This window comes from Chiloscyllium plagiosum, unplaced genomic scaffold (genome assembly GCF_037043375.1).
Source record: "Chiloscyllium plagiosum isolate Xiang-an unplaced genomic scaffold, Cpla_swu_hap1 HiC_scaffold_46, whole genome shotgun sequence".
NCBI classification, from domain to species: Eukaryota; Metazoa; Chordata; class Chondrichthyes; order Orectolobiformes; family Hemiscylliidae; genus Chiloscyllium; species Chiloscyllium plagiosum.
The window spans coordinates 34,879,105-34,891,991 of record NW_028270184.1 but is presented as its reverse complement, the minus strand read 5'-3'; the positions used below and the strand labels follow the sequence as shown (position 1 = coordinate 34,891,991).

At 42.4% G+C, this 12,887-nt stretch overlaps 1 pseudogene; it reads left to right on the top strand.

The window, feature by feature from the left end:
- The first annotated feature begins 1,444 nt into the window (after positions 1-1,444).
- LOC148136317 (putative G protein-coupled receptor 139) lies at positions 1,445-2,817 on the top strand (annotated as a pseudogene).
- Positions 2,818-12,887: the final 10,070 nt, after the last annotated feature.

The window sequence follows — 12,887 nt, the reverse complement described above, 5'->3', positions numbered from 1 at the left end:
TAAGGTCCCCCACAGTAGAATATTATATAAAATGCGGAGGAATGGAATTGTGGGAGACATAGCAGGTTGCAGCAGGAATTAGCTTGCTGAAGGAAAAAAGAGGGTTGTAGTAGAACATGTTCATCTTGGTGTCCAGTTACGAGCAGCGTACCGCAAGGGTCGGTGTTGAGTCCACTGCTGGTCGTCATTTTTATAAATGACCTGGATGAGGGCTGAGAAGGGTGGGTTAGTAAATTTGCGGCCGACACTAAGGTCGGTGGAGTTGTGGATAGTGATGAAGGATGGAGTCGGTTGCAGAGAGACATAGATAGGACGCAGAGCTGGGCTGAGAGGTGACAAATGGAGATTAATGTGGACAAGAGCGAGGTGATACACTTTGGCCGGAGTAATCAGAATGCAATGTACGAGGCTAATGGTAGGATTCTTGGGAGTGCAGGTGAGCAGAGAGATCTCGGTGTCCATGTACACAGATCCCTGAAAGTTGCCACCCAGATTGACAGGGTTGTAAAGAAGGCTTACAGTGTTTTGGCATTTATTAATAGAGGGATTGAGTTCCGGAACCAGGAGATATTGCAGCGGCTGCACAAAGCTCTGGTACGGCCACACTTGGAGTATTGTGTACAGTTCTGGTCAACACGTTATAAGAAGGATGTGGAAGCTTTGAAAAGGGTGCAGATGAGATTTACTATGATGTTGTGTGGTATGGAAGGAATGTCTTTCGAGGAAAGGCTGAGGGACTTGAGTCTGTTTTCTTTTGAGAGAATAAGTTTGAGAGGTGACTTAATAGAGACATACAAGATAATCTGAGTGTTAGATGGGGTGGACATGGAGAGCCTTTTTCGAAGTGTGGGGACGGCAAACACGAGGGGGCACAACTTTAAAGTGAGGGGAGATAGCTACAAGACAGATGTCAGGGGCAGTTTCTTAATCAGAGAGTAGTAAGGGTAGTAGATTCTACTACAGCATCGGTAGTAGATTCGCCCAGTTTCAGTGCATTCAAGTCGTCATTGGACAGGCAAATGGACGTACATGGAATAGTGTAGGTGGGATGGGCTTCAGATTAATATGACAGAGTGTCGCCAAAGGGCCTGTAGTGCGATTTAATGTTCTGTGTTCTATATTCTATAATTCCCAATACATTGTTTTTTTTTTGCAATGGACAATTGTTTAAATGCATAAGTAAGTTAAATACATGACACTTGGGGTCCAACGCATCGAGAAGAGAATGAAAGTAAAGTCTAGAATGACAGGATCAGATCTTATTTTATTTAGTGTATTGTGGAAATAAAACATTCTACACGATTGTAACTTATGTAAGCGATGAGTTAACATAATTGACTCTCTGGAGATGTGATGCATGTACAAATGCAGATTACCTCTCCCTTATGTTGGTCACACTGCAGCCACAGAACTTCAACGCCTGCAGAATCATTCATTTTCGGAAATGGGGAAACCACTGGTTTTGCAATTGAAGGAGATTTACTATCCACTTCTTGCAGCTGTTTGTCTTCCAGGTAAGCCATTCAACTTGCTTCTTTCGAATTAATTTTAATTGATCCGAGTTAATGTTGCATACCATATATTTCCCATTGTCAGTGTTCACATAACAATGTGAAAAGCAGTGTTTGAACACTTTGGCTTTTCTGCTTTATCTAGAGCATAGCTGATGTACTAACAACCCTCATAAAAGTGTCACATGCAAAGGGCTTTCGTTGATCATTCGATAGTCTGACAATACCATTCAGAATAATGACAACAGCATTAAAACTATCGGTAAATTTCCTATTTTGTAAATCACTCAGAATGTATTAAATCCTCTTAATAAGTATCTTCTACTCTATTTCAAACGTGCATTCCAATATTACCGGCCTTCTCTGTCTCTCTTTCAGCGAACACAATGACTGTTCTAATGATCTTACGAGGAAACTGTGGTCTTTCTAAATGCATCTCGGCCTATCTGGTAGCCATGGCAACATCGGATTTATTGGTCATTATCCATGATGTTATCGCATATCGCATTTTGCATTATCATTTTCCTCTTTCCTTCTTCTCCTACACACCTGTTTGCAAGTTCATTATATACATAGCTGCTACCAGTCTCGATTTAACTGTTTGGTTCACCGTTTCCTTCACATTTGACAGATTTGTGGTGATCTGCTGCCAGAAGTTTAAAACACTATATTGTACAGAAAGAACCGCAACAGCGGTATTAATAACCATTTCGGTCCTGACCTTGTTAAAAAATATTCCACTTTTGTTTGCATATGAGTCAGAGTAAATCCTTAATAAAATCCAATGGGGATGCCAGTCAAGCGTAACTTTCTTTGCTTCATCTCCAGGGATAGCGTTTGTCTGGGTTTACAGCACCTGGGTTGCTTGGCTTCCATTTATCTTAATTGTCTCATTTAATTGTTTAACCATACGCCGTATTCTAATGGCGAACAGAACTCGGATTAAACTCCATGGACACAGAAAGGAGAATCAAAGCAATACAGAGATGGAGAACCGGAGGAAGTCGATCGTTTTATTGTTCTCAGTATCTGTCAGTTTCATATTGCTTTGGTTGACACGTTCCGCTACTTTGGTCATTACCAGACTGTCAAACCCTAATTATTACCGAGGTGAATTTAACGACCTGAATGTATCGCAACTGAAACGGGAAATATTCTCAAGTTGTTGAGCTGTTTCCTGAACCTATGTATTTATGCAGCAAACCAGAACAAATTCAGAGAGGAGCTGAAGAATGTGGTGAAATCGCTATTGAGACAAATTCTCAAATGTGTTTTTAAAAATGTGGACAAGGGAAATGCATTTTAGGGGAATTTTGTAGCTGAGTCCTAATTTCATTTTCTTTTCCACAATGGAGTTCTCTTCATCCCCCGACAGTTAAAAACAACATGTTTGACGCAGGTATTTCTTAGATTATCGAAACGAAATTTGACATGTGCAATCATTTCTGCTTCGTACGATTTTTGGTTGAATTGTACAAATTGCATGTCCTTGAAAAGGTGATATGTTCAAACTCAGGTATCAGTGTTTAACAAAAAAAGTCTTGAGCTGTGATACTTTACACCAATATATGAATCTATTACTGATACCGTCAGATGTGTCAGGTTGAAATCGCCGTCATGTCTACTGTTGTCTGGGAAAAAAATAATCAAAGATGTTACTGCCTCAAAATCAGAAACTGGCTATTTTTGTGCTAATTTTGCAAGAAAGACATTTGATTTTCCGACATAACTACATACTGAAACGTCATCCTCGGCAACTTTCAACATGCACAAATCAAACAATGGAAACTTCCATTCTTGCTGACCTGATTTTTGCATGATACGAAAAAAAATACGTGAACCGGTGTAGCAAATAACCTCTGTCAATCAGCCGACAGTGTACACAGGTACGATGCCTAATACATTAAGCGATGAGTACACATATGAACAATATATTCCTAGAGATATCAAAAATAAGAGTGACCACTCAACTCAGTACATTTTTTCCATATTCTTCAGGTGTCTGTTCATTCGTATAGCCCACAGAAATACACATTGCTACTTCATGAAAGTATTCACTGATTTGAGCTCAACCGATTTCTGTGACAGACATTTCAAAAGTCCGTGTATGAAATCTCTCTCATCATCTCAGTCATAAACATCCTATTGCATTTTAGACAGTGAACCGTCGCTCCAGCTCGCATTAAGATGGTGGAAAATCCGATGGGCCTTTGTATTGCTCTCAAAAAAGGCTTGTTTTTTTATGTTATAAAAATGTAATACCTCGCATTTTCCAAACTAAACTCAATATTTCATTTTTGATTCAATGTCATGAATTTTCAGTCACTGCCTAAGGCAAAACTCAATGTCCATTCCATTTTGCCCGATGGAAATTGTGGTGTGCTTTCTTCTTTAACTGATGAAGTTTTGGGAATACCAAATGTGTTAATGAAGTGTCTTGTGGTGGAGGAAGAGCAGTACCAGTTATTCTCGCACGTCTTTCCATGCAGATACTATCCTCAATGAACGTTTGCTCTCAGAGCATGATAACATGATCACATTAATAACTCATCGAGTCACAGAGTCATGCAGCAGAGAAACAGATCCTTCCGTCCAACCAATCATGCCAACTATAATCCCGAACTAACCTAGTCCCACTTGCCTTTGCTTGGCTCATATCCCTCCATATAATTCTGTTTCTTCTCCAAATGTGTTTTAACGTTGCAGCTAAACCCGTGGGCCAAAGGACCTGTTCTGTGTTGTACTTTTCTATGTTGTATGTTCTAAACCCGCAACCACCACTTCCTCTTGAAGTTCATTGCACAAGCGAACCATTCTCTGCGTAAATTAAAATTAAAAAATGTCTCTTTTAAAATCTTTCTCCTCTCACCTTAAAAATATACACCCTTTTCTTGAGCTCCGCCACGCTGGGGAAAATGAATTTATAATTCCCCTCATCCATACGCATCATGATTTTCTAAACCTCTTTCATGTCAAGTCAGAGCCTCCCATGTTTCAGTGGATAAGTCCCTGCATATCCAGTCTCCACCTATAATACAAGCCCAATTCCCGGTAACATCCGAGTAAATCTCTTCTAAACACTCTGTACCTTGATAAATCCTTCGTAAAACGGGCTAACAGAACAGCATAAAGTACTTCAGAAGAGAACCCACCCCCCCCCCCCCCCACATCCTGTACAACCTCAAAACGACGTGCCAACCCCACATCTGAGCAATGCAGTCAAGCTTTCTAGACACTTCTTAATTACCCTATCTGTTGTGATGGAGGCTTCAAAGAATTATGTACCAGATCCTTAAGGTCTCTCTGTTCAACAATATTACCGAAAGCCGAACTTTTATCGGAATATGGCTTGCCTTTTTCATGTTATAAAAATGCAATACCTCGCATTTTCCAAACTACACTCAATCGGACACACTTCAGCCCATTGGCCCAAGTGATCATTTGATCTATTTCTCATCTCAGGTAACCCTCTTCACTGTCCACTGTACCAACAACATTAGTGTCATCCGTAAGGTTACCAACTGAGCTTTCTTTATTATCACCGACATCACTTATATAAAAGACAAGCAAAAGTGAATCCAGAACTGATTGCTGTGGGACACCATTCGTCAAAGACCTTCAGTCTTTAGTATTCTTTTAAAAATTACATTAGTTAGAAAATAAGATTCGTAACAAATCGTGATTTGAGATATTTTATAAAGTGCTTCTACTAAAATGCCAGCTCGCATATTTCTTCCATTATGAAGATGATCTTTCTTCTCATAGTTATACGAGTCCAGTAGTCCCTCTGTTTCTCACCCTCTGTTTCTCGCCCTCTGTTTCAGCCCCTCTATTTCAGCCCCTCTGTTTCAGCCCCTCTGTTTCTCGTCCTCTGTTTCAGCACCTCTGTTCCAGTCCATTTGTTTCCCGCTCTCTGTTTCAGCCCCTCTGTTTCTTGCCGTCGGTTTCCCACCCTCTCTTTCTCGCCCTCAGTTTCTGCCGCTCTGTTTCACTCCCTATGTTTCTCGCCCTCTGTTTCAGCACTCTATTTCTTCCCCTCTGTTTAAGACACGCTATTTCAGCCCTTCTGTTTCTCGCCCTCTGTTTCAGTCCCTCTGTTTCTCGCTCTCTGTTTCAGTCCCTCTGTTTCTCGCTCTCTGTTTCAGTCCCTCTGTTTCGCGTCCCCTGTTTCAGCCCCTCTATTTCAGCCTCTCTCTTTCAGCCCCTCTGTTTCTCGTCCTCTGTTTCATCCCCTTTCTTTCTCGCCCTCTGTTTCAGCCCTCTGTTTCTCGCATTCTGTTTCAGACCCTCTGTTTCTCGCTCTCTGTTTCAGCCTCTCTGTTTCATAATCTCTGTTTCAGCCGCTCTGTTTCAGCCAATCTGTTTATCGCCCTCTGTTTCAGCCCCTTTGTTTATTGGACTCTGTTTCTCATCCCTTGTTTCAGCCCTTCTGCTTCTCGTCCTCTGTTTCTTGACTCCACGAGAACTCACTGCTTCATTCAACTACGAGCATAGTTTGAAAAGAATGGGGAGGAAAAGTGTGAATGACATAATGACTGTTGGATATTGGTGCCCCTTTTGAAAAGATAGGATTTTCCTCATAATAGTTGTACAGTATGAAATCTCATTTATCAGCTATTTAATTTGTAAAATCCTAACAGGCGAAAACAAATCGAGAATCAAGTCAATCATAGTGCTCACATTACTCGTTGAACTGTCGTCAATAAGTTACCTGTTGCCAAATGTGTACTATCATAAGAGTGCTATTTTCAAAGTTAACAAGGTTTTGTTCTCATAATAAATGAAAATCAATCATCCAATGCAGGTGGCAACGGGAACTTGGTCATCCAAACACATGAGTCGCTGTTCCATGGCCACACACCAAAAGGATACAGAAAATGAATTAACCAAGAGAAAATTAAAACGTAACCTTAAAAGCATAATACAACAAAAAGCCCTCATGCAAATACGGATTTTTACAGGAGGGAGTTCTCATCAAGACACCTTGTACCAGCACTTGTAATTAATGATCCCTCATCGAGCAGTCCTGATCAGGCAAATAGAAATCAGAACATCAGATGTGAAGGAAGACACAAATGGCCTATACAAGAGGTACAGATTGCACCTAAATTGGATGGGGACTAATATACTGGCAGGGAGATTTGCTGGAGCTACTCATGAGGACTTAAACTATTAAGGTGGGGGGTGAGGGGAGTGGGACCAGGGAGATGGTGAGCAAAGAGATCAATCTGAGACTGGGACAGTTGAAAATAAAAGTGAGTCAAACAGTCAGGGCAGGCCGGGACAAGGTAGGCTAATAAATTAAACTGTATTTATTTCAATGCAAGGGCCTAACAGGGAAGGAAGGTGAACTGAGGGCATGGTAAGTAATATAGGACAGGGAGATCACAGCATGGCTCCCGAATGGGCAGGACTGGCAGCTTAATGTTCCAGGATATAAATGTTACAGGAAGGATAGAAAGGGAGGCAAGAGATGAGGGGAAGTGGCGTTTTTGATAAAGGATAACGTTACAGATGTGCTGAGGGAGGATCTTCCCGGAAATAGATCCAGGGAAATAATTTGGGTGGAACTGAGAAATAAGAAAGGGATGATCACCCTATTGGGATTGTATTATATACCCCCTAATAGTCAGAGGGAAATTGAAAAACAAACTTGTAAGGAGATCTCAGCTTTCTGCAAGAATAATAGGGTGGTTATGGTAGCGGATTTTAACTTTCCAAACATAGACTGGGACTGCCATAGTGTTAAGGGTTTAGATGGAGAGGAATTTGTCAAGTGTGTACAATATTTTTTTCTCTTTCATTATGTGGTTGTACCTACTAGAGCACTTTAGGGCCAACGAACATAATTCTATTAGATTTAAAATAGTGTTAGAAAAGGATAGGCCAGATCTAAAAGTTGAAGTTCTAAATTGGAGATAGGCTAAATTTTACAGTATTAGGCAAGAACTTTCAAAAGCTGATTGGGGGCAGATGTTCAGTGGTAAACGGATGGCTGGAAATGGGGAAGCCTTCCGAATTGAGATAACAAGAATCCAGAGAAAGTACATTCTTGTTAGGGTGAAGGCAAAAGCTGGTAGTACAGTGAATATGGGATGACTAAAGTAATTGAGGGTTGAAGAAGAAAGAACAAAATTGTTTGCAGCCCAGGAACAGGCCCTTCGTCCCTGAGCCCAGCCAAATGTATTGTCTAAACTTGTCAGTCAATTCCTAAGCATCTATATCCCTCTGCTAACCAACTACTTATGTGTCTGTCCAGACGCATCTTAAATGAATCTACCGTGCCTGCTTCAACCACTTCTGCTGGCAACCCCCTCCAAACTCCCACCACCCTCTGTCTGACGTAGTTGTCGCGTGTATCCCGCTTGAACATTCCACCTCTCACCTTGAAAGCATGATGTCTCGTTATTGAATCCTTCACTCTGGGAAAAAAATTGTCTCTATCCACCCTGTCTGTACCCTTCATGATTTTGTAAACCTCAATCAGTTCCCCCCTCAAGCTCCTTTTCTTCAAATGAAAATAAGCCTAACCTACTCAACCTCTCTTCAGAACTAACATCTTCTATACCTGGCAACATCCTCGTTAAACCTGCTCTGCACACTCTCCAAGGCGTCCACATTATTTTGGTAATGTGGCGACCAGAATTGTCCCCAGTTCTAAATGCAGCAGAACCAACGTCTTGTACAATTTTAACATGAATTGGTTGAGAAAAAGAAGGAAGCACATGTCAAGTATAGACAGGATAGATGGAGTGAATCCTTAGAAGAGTATAAATGCAGCAGGAGGTGAATGAGGGGACATGAGATAGCTTTAGCAAATAGAATTAACGAGAATTCAAAGGGTTTTTACAAATACATTCTTCACAAAAGGGTAACTAGGGAGTGAATAGTGCCCCTCAAAGAATGGAGGAGAAAGTGAGGGCTGCGGATGCTGAGATCAGAGCTGAAAATGTGTTGCTGGAAAAGCGTAGCATGTCAGGAAGCATCCAGGGAACAGGAGAATCGACGTTTCGGGCATACGCCCAAAGACACTCTAGGGAAGACACTTCCCTGGAGTTTCCTGAAGAAGCGCTTATGCCCGAAAAGTCGATTCTCCTGTTCCCTGGATGATGCCTGACCTGCTGCGCCTTTCCAGCAGTACATTTTCAGCCCATCAAAGAATGGCAAGGCGGCTATTGTGTGGAGCGGCAGAATATTGGGGAGGTACTAAATGAACATTTTGCATCAGTACTTCATGAGGAAAAGGATATAGAAAATATAGAATGCAGGGAAATATATGGTGGCATCTTGCAAAATGTCCATCTTTCAGAGGAAGAGGTGCTGGATGTCTTGAAACGCATAAAGGTAGATAAATTCCCAGGACCTGATCAGGTGTACCAGAGAACTCTGTGGAAGCTAGAAAAGTGATTGCTGGGCATCTTGCTCTCATATTTGTATCGTCGATAGTCACAGGTGAGGGGCAGTAGGACTAGAGGTTGGCTAAACGTGGTGAAACTTTACAACTCGGATGGTAAGGACAATTCAGGGAACTATAGACCAGTGAGCCTGACGTCCACGGAGGGCAAGTTGGTAGAGGGAATCCTGAGGAACAGGGTGTACATCGAGTCATAGAGTCATAGAGATGTACATTGAGAAAGGCAAGGATTGATTAGGTTTAGTCAACTTGGCTTTGTACGTGGGAAATCATGTCTCACAAACTTGATTGAGTTTTTTGAAGTAGTAACCAAGAGGATTGATGAGGGCATAGCTGTAGATGTGATATATATGGATTTAAGTAAGGCGTTCGACAAGGTTCCCCATGGGAGACTGGTTAGCAAGTTTAGATCTCACGGGATACAGGGAGAGCTAGCCATTCGGATACAGAACTGGCTCGAAGTAAGAAGACGGAGGGTGGTGGTGGAGGGTTGTCTGAAAAAGGTGGAGGGTTGTCTGGAGTCCTGTGACCATTGGAGCATCACAAAGATCGGTACTGGGTCCACTACTTTTTTTTGATTTACGTAAATGAATTTTATATGAGCATGAAGCATCGTTAGTTAGTTTGCAGATGACTCAAAAATTGGAGGTGTAGTGGACAGCGAAGAAGGTTACCTCAGATTACTACAGGATCTTTACCAGATGGAGCAATGGGCTGAGACGTGGCAGATGGCGTTTGATTCAGATAAATGCGAGGTGCTGCATTTTGGGAAAGTAAGTCTTAGCAGGACGTATACGCTTACGTTTAAGCTCCTAGGGAGTGTTGCCGAGAAAAGAGACCTTTGGTTGCAGGTTCATAGCTTATTGAAAGTGGAGTTGAAAGTAGACAGGATAGCGAAGAAGGCGTTTGCGATGCTTTCCTTTAGAGTATAGCTTACAGGAGTTGGGAGGTCATGTTGCGGCTATATAGGACATTGAGTAGGCCACTGTTGGAATATTGCGTGCAATTCTGGTCTCCTTCTGATAAGGAAGATGTTGTGAAACTTGATTTGGAGATGCCAGTGTTGGACTGGGGTGTACAAAGTTAAAAATCACACAATACCAGGTTATAGTCCAACAGGGTTAATTGGAAGCAATTAAGCTCCAAAAGCTAGTGTGCTTCCAATTAAACCTGTTGGACTATAACCTGGTGTTGTGTGATTTTTAACGTTGTGAATCTTGAAAGGGTTCTGAAACGATTTACAAGGATGTTGCCAGGGGTGGATGATTTGTAGGGAGAGATGGAACAGGCTGGGCCTGTTTTCCCTGGAGTGTCGGAGGCTGACGAGTGACATGTAGAGATTTACAAAATCATGAGGGGCATGGAAAGGATAAAAGGATAAAGTCTTTTCCCTGGGGTCGGGGAGTCCAGAACGCAAGGGCATAGTTTTAGGGTGAGAGGGGAAAGATACAAAAGAGACTGAAGGGGCAAACGTTTCACGCAGATGGTGGTAGGCGTATGGAATGAGCTGCCAGAGGAAGTGATGGAAACTGGTACAATTGCAACAGTTAAGATTCATTTGAATGGGTATATGAATAGGTAGGATTTGGAGGGAAAAGGCCGGATGCTGGCAGGTGGGACTAGATTTGGTTGGGATATCTAGTCTGCATGGACGGATTGGACTGAAGGATCTGTTTCCATGCTCTACATCTGTATGATTCTATGACTCAGAGAACCATTAGAACACAAGATATTGGAACAGAATTAGTATATTTGACCCATTCAGCCTGTTCTGCCCTTCAGCATTGAATAAAATGTTTCTCCGCGGCATTCACCGAGCATTGTATAGCAGCTTTTTTGGCTATTGAGCGGCTCAGTGGCACAATGGTTAGCACTGCTACCTCTTAGTGTTACAGGCGTTGGTTCAATTTCACCTTTCAGTAACTGTCTGTGTCGAAGTTGCATTTTCTCCCTCAAGTTTCCTTCCACAGTTCAAAGATGTGCACTTTGGGTGTATTCATCAGTGCCAGATGAAAGGTAGCGAAATAGGTTTGAGTGGGATGATCTTCAGAGAGTTGGTGTCGACTTGCTGGGCTGGCTTGGCCTGTCTCCACACTGGACGAATTATCTCCGTAACGCGTGAAACCTTTGGTTGTGTGTAAATTAAAAGAATCTGCTTTGAATTCGGGGACTTGTTAAGAAATCTCACAAACAGAGACTGGAACGGTTATTTCAACTTTATTGCATGGAGCAAACAAAATATGACCACATAAGTCAGCAAATTATATCTGACAGCACAGTCTGGCCCTTACCAAATCACTGGACGAATTTAGCTACTATTTCCAACAAATATTTTTGCTTCTAGCTGGGCCAATTGTTTTGTTATGTTGCAGTGCTGTTCACCGAAGTTCTGTAAGTCTAATATCCTGGAGTTCAATTCTTATCGAATTTCCATCCTGCAAGTTTAAAGCGTGAAGTTAGTGGCGATCATTTTGATATTTTCGTTCACTGTATTGACGACCCATCTGGAGCCATCATGTACACAGCTTGCTTTCGTATCAAAGGTAGATCTGAAAATGTGTTGCTGGAAAAGCGCAGCAGGTCAGGCAGCATCCAAGGAGCAGGAGAATCGACGTTTCGGGCATGAGCCCTTCTTCTGGAACAAGGGTTCATGCTCGAAACGTCGATTTTCCTGCTCCTTGGATGCTGCCTGACCTGCTGCGCTTTTCCAGCAACACATTTTCAGCTCTGATCTCCAGCATTTGCAGTCCTCACTTTCTCCTATCAAAGGTCGATCCCCTGTTACTTGATAAATTCCGAATTGAAGGTCTTTAGCAGGGCAGCATTTGCTGAAACACCTGCAGGACATTCTTTCTGCAGCCAATCTTATACAACTATTTGTCATGAGGTAGCAGGTTAAGAAGCATTGTTACTTCCGCTCTCCCAGAAAACAGTTTGTTAATGTGGTTTCCCAGACACAGCCAATTTCTTTCAATTACCTAATACATCTAAATTTGAATTTGAGTTCGTTGTCACGTGTACTGAGGCAAAGTGAAAAGCTTTGTTTTGCGAGCAATACAGGCAGATAACAGAGTTAAGTAGCATAGATAGTAAATAATGGGTAAAGAGCGGCAAAAGAAAAACGTGGGTGCAGATGAATGTTAAGAGTTCGTGAGTCCATTCAGTATTCGAACACCAGTAGGGTAGAAACTGCTGTGAAACTGGCTGGTGCGTGTGTTCAGTCTTCGATACCTTCTCCCTGATGGTGGAGGCTGGAGAAAAACATTGCCATGTTGAGATGGATTTTTGAGAATGCTGGCCGCCTTTCCTTGACAGTCAGCTTGGTTGATGGATTCTATAGATGGGAGTTTGGCTTTTGTGATTCAAGTCCGGTCTTGAATGGTACATTTGGCATACCAGGTAATGATGAATCCAGGAAGAATGCTCTCGATGCCGCACCTATAAACGTTGGCAAGGGTATTCACCGTCATGCCAAATTTCCTGAGGAAGAGAGACGTTGTTGGGCCTTTGAAAACATTGCATCCACATGAAAAGTCCGAGAAAGCTTGTTGTAGATGACCACTCCCAGGAGTTTGGTACTCTCCACTCGTCCCTCCTCTGTGCTGTAAATATGTGTGTGTGGGGTGGGGGCGGGGGTGCATGAGTAACATTCTGCCAAACGTCAATAATGAGTTCCTTGGTTTTGCTGGCATTGAGAGCTAGGCAGTCCTCAGTGCACCATTTTTTCCAGGTCTTCCACCTCCCGTCTGTTGTCTGTTTCATCGGCATTTGTGATTCGACCGATTGCGTTAGCCTCATCAGTGAACTTGCAAATGGCATTAGTCTGATATTTGGCGATGCAGTCATGGGTACACCGTGAGTACAGTAGGAATTTGCTTACGCACTCCTGCACGGGTCTCCAGTGTTAAGTGTTGGTGTCGACAAAATATTGTCCCCATCCTTCAGTGACTGTGGCCTGTGGG